Source organism: Oncorhynchus keta, unplaced genomic scaffold (assembly GCF_023373465.1).
Source record: "Oncorhynchus keta strain PuntledgeMale-10-30-2019 unplaced genomic scaffold, Oket_V2 Un_contig_14112_pilon_pilon, whole genome shotgun sequence".
NCBI classification, from domain to species: domain Eukaryota; kingdom Metazoa; phylum Chordata; class Actinopteri; order Salmoniformes; family Salmonidae; genus Oncorhynchus; species Oncorhynchus keta.
In genome coordinates this window covers 7,956-16,714 of record NW_026278553.1, presented here as the reverse complement: position 1 = coordinate 16,714, position 8,759 = coordinate 7,956, and the positions used below count along the sequence as shown (strand labels likewise).

At 43.6% G+C, this 8,759-nt stretch overlaps 1 long non-coding RNA gene across 19 annotated transcripts; it reads right to left on the bottom strand.

Annotated features, from left to right (window-relative positions):
• Positions 1-36: 36 nt before the first annotated feature.
• LOC127918406 (uncharacterized) lies at positions 37-3,673 on the bottom strand. Of its 19 annotated transcripts, none has more exons than XR_008099913.1 (4): positions 3,258-3,673; positions 2,368-2,615; positions 1,136-1,481; positions 937-1,085 (listed from the first exon to the last, which is right to left on the bottom strand). It is a non-coding gene; the product is annotated as an uncharacterized LOC127918406 (long non-coding RNA). The 19 variants fall into 19 exon arrangements; XR_008099911.1 differs by lacking the exon at positions 3,258-3,673 and adding an exon at positions 2,716-3,024 and having other exon boundaries at positions 2,368-2,665; XR_008099912.1 differs by lacking the exon at positions 3,258-3,673 and adding an exon at positions 2,666-3,023.
• Between the last annotated feature and the right edge of the window lie 5,086 nt (positions 3,674-8,759).

Genomic DNA, 8,759 nt, shown 5'->3' with positions numbered 1-8,759 from the left:
TGCACCTGAGGAAGGAAGACAGGGTTAATACAGTATTTAACATGCTAGCTGCACCTGAGGAAGGAAGACAGGGGTTAATACAGTATTTAACATGCTAGCTGCACCTGAGGAAGGAAGACAGGGTTAATACAGTATTTAACATGCTAGCTGCACCTGAGGAAGGAAGACAGGGTTAATACAGTATTTAACATGCTAGCTGCACCTGAGGAAGGAAGACAGGGTTAATACAGTATTTAACATGCTAGCTGCACCTGAGGAAGGAAGACAGGGTTAATACAGTATTTAACATGCTAGCTGCACCTGAGGAAGGAAGACAGGGTTAATACAGTATTTAACATGCTAGCTGCACCTGAGGAAGGAAGACAGGGTTAATACAGTATTTAACATGCTAGCTGCACCTGAGGAAGGAAGACAGGGTTAATACAGTATTTAACATGCTAGCTGCACCTGAGGAAGGAAGACAGGGTTAATGCAGTATTTAACATGCTAGCTGCACCTGAGGAAGGAAGACAGGGGTTAATACAGTATTTAACATGCTAGCTGCACCTGAGGAAGGAAGACAGGGTTAATACAGTATTTAACATGCTAGCTGCACCTGAGGAAGGAAGACAGGGTTAATACAGTATTTAACATGCTAGCTGCACCTGAGGAAGGAAGACAGGGTTAATACAGTATTTAACATGCTAGCTGCACCTGAGGAAGGAAGACAGGGTTAATACAGTATTTAACATGCTAGCTGCACCTGAGGAAGGAAGACAGGGTTAATACAGTATTTAACATGCTAGCTGCACCTGAGGAAGGAAGACAGGGTTAATACAGTATTTAACATGCTAGCTGCACCTGAGGAAGGAAGACAGGGTTAATACAGTATTTAACATGCTAGCTGCACCTGAGGAAGGAAGACAGGGTTAATACAGTATTTAACATGCTAGCTGCACCTGAGGAAGGAAGACAGGGTTAATACAGTATTTAACATGCTAGCTGCACCTGAGGAAGGAAGACAGGGTTAATACAGTATTTAACATGCTAGCTGCACCTGAGGAAGGAAGACAGGGTTAATACAGTATTTAACATGCTAGCTGCACCTGAGGAAGGAAGACAGGGGTTAATACAGTATTTAACATGCTAGCTGCACCTGAGGAAGGAAGACAGGGGGTAATGCAGTATTTAACATGCTAGCTGCACCTGAGGAAGGAAGACAGGGTTAATACAGTATTTAACATGCTAGCTGCACCTGAGGAAGGAAGACAGGGTTAATACAGTATTTAACATGCTAGCTGCACCTGAGGAAGGAAGACAGGGGGTAATGCAGTATTTAACATGCTAGCTGCACCTGAGGAAGGAAGACAGGGTTAATACAGTATTTAACATGCTAGCTGCACCTGAGGAAGGAAGACAGGGTTAATACAGTATTTAACATGCTAGCTGCACCTGAGGAAGGAAGACAGGGGGTAATGCAGTATTTAACATGCTAGCTGCACCTGAGGAAGGAAGACAGGGTTAATACAGTATTTAACATGCTAGCTGCACCTGAGGAAGGAAGACAGGGTTAATACAGTATTTAACATGCTAGCTGCACCTGAGGAAGGAAGACAGGGTTAATACAGTATTTAACATGCTAGCTGCACCTGAGGAAGGAAGACAGGGTTAATACAGTATTTAACATGCTAGCTGCACCTGAGGAAGGAAGACAGGGTTAATACAGTATTTAACATGCTAGCTGCACCTGAGGAAGGAAGACAGGGTTAATACAGTATTTAACATGCTAGCTGCACCTGAGGAAGGAAGACAGGGGTTAATACAGTATTTAACATGCTAGCTGCACCTGAGGAAGGAAGACAGGGTTAATACAGTATTTAACATGCTAGCTGCACCTGAGGAAGGAAGACAGGGTTAATACAGTATTTAACATGCTAGCTGCACCTGAGGAAGGAAGACAGGGTTAATACAGTATTTAACATGCTAGCTGCACCTGAGGAAGGAAGACAGGGTTAATACAGTATTTAACATGCTAGCTGCACCTGAGGAAGGAATACAGGGTTAATACAGTATTTAACATGCTAGCTGCACCTGAGGAAGGAAGACAGGGGTTAATACAGTATTTAACATGCTAGCTGCACCTGAGGAAGGAAGACAGGGTTAATACAGTATTTAACATGCTAGCTGCACCTGAGGAAGGAAGACAGGGTTAATACAGTATTTAACATGCTAGCTATACCTGAGGAAGGAAGACAGGGGTTAATACAGTATTTAACATGCTAGCTGCACCTGAGGAAGGAAGACAGGGTTAATACAGTATTTAACATGCTAGCTGCACCTGAGGAAGGAAGACAGGGGTTAATACAGTATTTAACATGCTAGCTGCACCTGAGGAAGGAAGACAGGGGGTAATGCAGTATTTAACATGCTAGCTGCACCTGAGGAAGGAAGACAGGGTTAATACAGTATTTAACATGCTAGCTGTACCTGAGGAAGGAAGACAGGGGGTAATGCAGTATTTAACATGCTAGCTGCACCTGAGGAAGGAAGACAGGGGTTAATACAGTATTTAACATGCTAGCTGCACCTGAGGAAGGAAGACAGGGTTAATACAGTATTTAACATGCTAGCTGTACCTGAGGAAGGAAGACAGGGGGTAATACAGTATTTAACATGCTAGCTGCACCTGAGGAAGGAAGACAGGGGTTAATACAGTATTTAACATGCTAGCTGCACCTGAGGAAGGAAGACAGGGGGTAATACAGTATTTAACATGCTAGCTGCACCTGAGGAAGGAAGACAGGGTTAATACAGTATTTAACATGCTAGCTGCACCTGAGGAAGGAAGACAGGGTTAATACAGTATTTAACATGCTAGCTGCACCTGAGGAAGGAAGACAGGGTTAATACAGTATTTAACATGCTAGCTGCACCTGAGGAAGGAAGACAGGGTTAATACAGTATTTAACATGCTAGCTGCACCTGAGGAAGGAAGACAGGGGTTAATACAGTATTTAACATGCTAGCTGCACCTGAGGAAGGAAGACAGGGTTAATGCAGTATTTAACATGCTAGCTGCACCTGAGGAAGGAAGACAGGGGTTAATACAGTATTTAACATGCTAGCTGCACCTGAGGAAGGAAGACAGGGTTAATACAGTATTTAACATGCTAGCTGCACCTGAGGAAGGAAGACAGGGTTAATACAGTATTTAACATGCTAGCTGCACCTGAGGAAGGAAGACAGGGTTAATACAGTATTTAACATGCTAGCTGCACCTGTAGACTTCCAGTCATTGCAAATCAAATCAAACTTTATTTGTCACATGCGTCAAATACAACAAGTACGGTGAAATGCTTACTTACAAGCCCTTAACCAACAGCGCAGTTCAAGACGAGTTAAGAAAATATTTACCAAATAAACTAAAGTAAAAAATAATGAAAAGTAACACAATAAAATAACAATAATGAGGCTATATACAGGGGGTACCGGTACCGAGTCAGTGTGCAGGGGTACAGGTTAGTCGAGGTAATTTGTATATGTAGGTAGGGGTGAAGTATGCATATAATAAAACTGCAAGTAGTAGCAGTTAGCAGCGCTAACGCTAGTTAACAATGGCTCGCAAAACTAAATTAAACTTCCTTCAAACTGTATGCAGGGACATCAAATCACAAAGTTCTCTGACTCTGGGTAAGTAATTCCTAAAGTATCACTAAAGTAAATATTGTTATAGCAGCTCCCTGACATCAGCACTGACAGAATGAGTATGAATAGGGTGTCAGTGTTAAGCAATCGGGTGACGCTGGGCCAATTGTGCGCCACCCCATGGGTATCCCGGTCGCGGCCGGCTGTGACAGAGCCTGGACTCGAACCCAGAATCTCTAGTGGCACAGCGGGAGAGAGCACTGCCCCACTCAGGAGGCCCTAGGCTGTCAGTGTTAACCAATAGGCTGTCAGTGTTAACCAATAGGGTGTCAGTGCATAAGTGATACCAACACAGGGGAGAGAGGAGTGTGCAACTACATCTCACAAATTACAAAGAGATCGTTCCCTAACAACACACAGACAGACGGACGTCACCTAGTGACAATGTTTGTCTCCCAAAACATTTCTGTCAGGCCAGGGAACAGCCTATGTTCCAGTGTTTCAATTCTGAGAACGTTCCTTTGAAAATATTCTAGGAACGGTCTAGCAACATTGTGACAAATCAAAGGGGCATGGAAGGAGGTTCCTTGTATTTTGCTCAATTGCCCTCAGCTATGTTTAGACGGTTGTTGTTCATGTTTTGCTGTGTTCTAGTGTACTATGGAATATATGGCTTTCTTATTCTTGACACTTCTCCCAGTCATATTTAAGGTTAGAACTACCTTTTTAAGTGTTCTGATGCTTCTAGCTTGGAGTTGTATTTTTATGATAACATAGCTACAGTATTTCACTTTTGAATGTGTATAGTATTGCTTACTAGGTGTGTCCAATCAATTGTGTAACCACTCCCTCTTCCAATTAGGGCTAATTGGAAAATCTGTTCAAAGAGGACATTGTATTATTTCTTTGTACTCTCTGACGAAGGCCATGCAGCCGAAACGCGTCAGATTTTTAAAACCTTGTTTCTATTGAACATGCCATACCAATAAATACATTTTAATGAATTATATGAAGAGTGCCTTGGTCCTCCTTTCTTTTTGATGACCAATTCACCCCTTTTACCAAAGAGAACCTTCCATCTACCAAAATGTACTATTGTGTACCTTAGTAGCGCTTCCCTCCCTCCTCTTTCTACGAGGTTCCTTGTATGTTGAATAATGACGAAGTCAAAATGTTCCTTCAGCCATCGTCCAAATGTTTCTCATGACAAGCAGAAGAAATAAATAACATTTTCTTGTACCACAACCAAACACCAGAATGGTAACCAGATGAAAGCAGTCCCAACCAAACACCAGAATGGTAACCAGATGAAAGCAGTCCCAACCAAACACCAGAATGGTAACTAGATGAAAGCAGTCCCAACCAAACACCAGAATGGTAACCAGATGAAAGCAGTCCCAACCAAACACCAGAATGGTAACCAGATGAAAGCAGTCCCAACCAAACACCAGAATGGTAACCAGATGAAAGCAGTCCCAACCAAACACCAGAATGGTAACCAGATGAAAGCAGTCCCAACCAAACACCAGAATGGTAACCAGATGAAAGCAGTCCCAACCAAACACCAGAATGGTAACCAGATGAAAGCAGTCCCAACCAAACACCAGAATGGTAACCAGATGAAAGCAGTCCCAACCAAACACCAGAATGGTAACCAGATGAAAGCAGTCCCAACCAAACACCAGAATGGTAACCAGATGAAAGCAGTCCCAACCAAACACCAGAATGGTAACCAGATGAAAGCAGTCCCAACCAAACACCAGAATGGTAACCAACCAAACACCAGAATGGTAACCAGATGAAAGCAGTCCCAACCAAACACCAGAATGGTAACCAGATGAAAGCAGTCCCAACCAAACACCAGAATGGTAATCAGATGAAAGCAGTCCCTGTGTGTGGTGGGAATGTGTATTGTTAGTTAGTTGAGAAACTAGTCCCTGTGTGTGGTGGGAATGTGTATTGTTAGTTAGTTGACAAAATGTGCATCCCAAATGGCACTCTATTTACCTATAAAGTGCAGCACTACTTTTGACCAGGACCTATTGGGGCTCTGCCTCTCTGGTCAAAAGTAGTGCACTACAGATCTGCTATCTTAATTTAATCACTCTGTTGTTGCAGATCATTTTCCTGCACAGGAAAAGGAAACGCTCATTTTTGCAGGAAATGCGCATTTTTGTGAATTAAATTTTTTAAAAGGCTTCTAACGTTTGTAATTTCCACTTTAACATTTCAGACCTGATTTTCCCTACATAAATGTCCATTAATTATAATCCACATAATAATTGACATTTCCTGTTGCAGCAGGATTATTTTCGTGCTGTGAGAAGCAGGTTCAATTTCAGGTACGGCATCTGTACATACAGCATGAAATAAGGTGCCATTTGGGACCAACCCCTGTTGTGCTCACCATGCAGCTGGAGTAGCCGATACCGGCCAACCTGTTGTGCTCACCATGCAGCTGGAGTAGCCGATACCGGCCAACCTGTTGTGCTCACCATGCAGCTGGAGTAGCCGATACCGGCCAACCTGTTGAGCTCACCATGCAGCTGGAGTAGCCGATACCGGCCAACCTGTTGTGCTCACCATGCAGCTGGAGTAGCCGATACCGGCCAACCTGTTGTGCTCACCATGCAGCTGGAGTAGCCGATACCGGCCAACCTGTTGTGCTCACCATGCAGCTGGAGTAGCCGATACCGGCCAACCTGTTGTGCTCACCATGCAGCTGGAGTAGCCGATACCGGCCAACCTGTTGTGCTCACCATGCAGCTGGAGTAGCCGATACCGGCCAACCTGTTGTGCTCACCATGCAGCTGGAGTAGCCGATACCGGCCAACCTGTTGTGCTCACCATGCAGCTGGAGTAGCCGATACCGGCCAACCTGTTGTGCTCACCATGCAGCTGGAGTAGCCGATACCGGCCAACCTGTTGTGCTCACCATGCAGCTGGAGTAGCCGATACCGGCCAACCTGTTGTGCTCACCATGCAGCTGGAGTAGCCGATACCGGCCAACCTGTTGTGCTCACCATGCAGCTGGAGTAGCCGATACCGGCCAACCTGTTGTGCTCACCATGCAGCTGGAGTAGCCGATACAGGCCAACCTGTTGTGCTCACCATGCAGCTGGAGTAGCCGATACCGGCCAGCTTGGGGGAGATGTGCTTCCACACACCGATGCTGCCCTGACGGATACACTGGCCTGCAGCCAGCTCCATGAAAAACAGGGGAACCCCCACCACCACCAACAGCATGACATAGAGAATCATGAATGCGCCTGTCAGGAGAAGAGAGAGGGAGAGGAGGCAGAGAGTTAAAGAGGAAATCTGCAGTTCACTGTTTCGGTAAACAACTGAGGGATGGGGTTGGAGAAATGTAACCACTCTCAGATTCAAAGACAGAGCTATGATGCAAGGACTGACAATCCATAAGATTTAAACATATATAGTTTTGTTTACAAACAAAGGAACAACACAAGCTTATTTCTTGAGTTTTGGAATTAGACAATTGAACTAAGGTCATGAGGCATTTTTAAGTTATTGATAAGGGAATGTATATGTTTAGAGTAATAATAAGTGAATCTGAATGACATTAAGAGTAATGACTAAAGTATTTCACCCTAATAGTTACAGAAGCTTAGACAATGTGTTTCGACATAATTCTAGAATATTGTGAGTCAGTGGGAACATTGTGTTTGTGTGTGATAAATAGGAACTTGACAACACACATGTTTTGGTACTGTGAGACCAAGGACAGGAGATAACGTTCCTCCACCCAGGGAGGAACAGATGCGCTTGTAGACTTGTAGGTGCTTGTAGGAGTTATATAAAAGGCTATGCGCATTATATGATTTGAGTCTTGGCCTAATTATTATTAAATCCAAGGTCTTACAAACCTCGGGAATTTGTCAAAGCTTTAATAATGGTTAGTTATTATCATTGGGATTGAAAATTCTCGTGACAGTTATATTATTCAAGATTCAATGGCTATATACAGTAGGGAGAACAAGTATTTGATCCACTGCCGATTTTGCAGGTTTTCCTACTTACAAAGCATGTAGAGGTCTGTAATTTGTATCATATATACACTTCAACTGTGAGAGACGGACAAAAATCCAGAAAATCACATTGTATGATTTTTAAGTAATTAATTACTACAGGACTCCCAATCACTGCAGTATGTGATACAGCCCAGGATCGAACCATGGTCTGTAGTGACGCCTCTAGCCCGTTGCGCCATTCAAGAGAAAGAGACTGAATGGGGTTAGACAGAGAACAGATGGAAAAACACGAGTGAAGGAGACAGGGAGGGAGAGATAAAACAATGGAATAAAGTAGAGGAAAAAGCGAGAGAGAGAGAGGAGTGAATGGGGTTAGACAGAGAACAGATGGAAAAACACGAGTGAAGGAGACACGGGAGGGAGAGATAAAACAATGGAATGAAGTAGAGAGTAAGAGAGAGAGAGAGGGAGGGGGACGAGTTAGAGAGAAAGAAACCTACTCCTTCAAAAAGTATCTGAAAGTGATGGTTCTAGTCCCCCAGCATAAAGTATCTGAAAGTGATGGGTCTAGTCCCACAGCATAAAGTCTGAAAATGATGGTTATTGTCGCCCAGCATAAAGTCTGAAAGTGATGGTTCTAGTCCCACAGCATCAAGTCTGAAAGTGATGGTTATAGTCCCACAGTATGAATTCTGATAGTGTCTGGTGGATAAGTGTGTGTCAGAGCTGTGTGTAAGATGACTATGCAAACAATTTGGGATGTTGACTATGCAAACAAAGTTTGTTATAAAAGAAGAAGCGATGCAGTCAGTTTCTCCTCAACTCTTAGCCAAGAGAGACTGGCATGCATAGCATTTATATCAGCCCTCTAATTACAATTAAGAGCAAAATGTGCCGCTCTGTTCTGGGCCAGCTGCAGCTTAACTAGGTTTTTCCTTGCAGCACTGGACCAAATGACTGGACAATAATCAAGATTAGACAAAACTATAGCCTGCAGAACTTGCTTTTTGGAGTGTGGTGTCAAAAAAGCAGAGCATCTCTTTATTACGACTAGACCTCTCCCCATCTTTACAACCATTGAATCTATTTGTCTTGACCGTGACAGTTTACAATCTAAGGTAATGCCAAGTAATTTAGTCTCCT